Source organism: Monopterus albus, unplaced genomic scaffold (genome assembly GCF_001952655.1).
Source record: "Monopterus albus unplaced genomic scaffold, M_albus_1.0 scaffold25.1, whole genome shotgun sequence".
NCBI lineage: Eukaryota > Metazoa > Chordata > Actinopteri > Synbranchiformes > Synbranchidae > Monopterus > Monopterus albus.
This window is the reverse complement of record NW_018127905.1, coordinates 3062337-3062753: the sequence shown is the minus strand read 5'-3', so window position 1 is coordinate 3062753 and position 417 is coordinate 3062337.

The window sequence follows — 417 nt, the reverse complement described above, 5'->3', positions numbered from 1 at the left end:
AAGCCGACTGGTCCCTACAGAACTGGGGGGTTGGGGTTGTTAATTTAATTTAACAACAGCAAAGCTCAGTAATTTACTAAAAGCTGTCAGAACAACTATTTTGTAAATGTTAAATTGGAAGTAACTGTACATTTGTAATGAGTACTGCTGCAGCGGGATGATTTATGTTGGACTGAGTCAGAATAAAGTACCATATGTGGTCATGATAATGAAGGAACAGTGTGGCTTATTTGTGTTTTCAATAGTTTTTGGACAATATTGCAGCTCTGCCGCACAGAAGAATAAGATCTTTCAGGCTTTGGATATACACACAATACTTAGAAGGATCGGTTGGTTGGTTTTGACATGCACGTGACATTTGTTGACACTTGAAAATATAGAGGACCACCAGACCTCAAGTGACATTCTCTGTATATA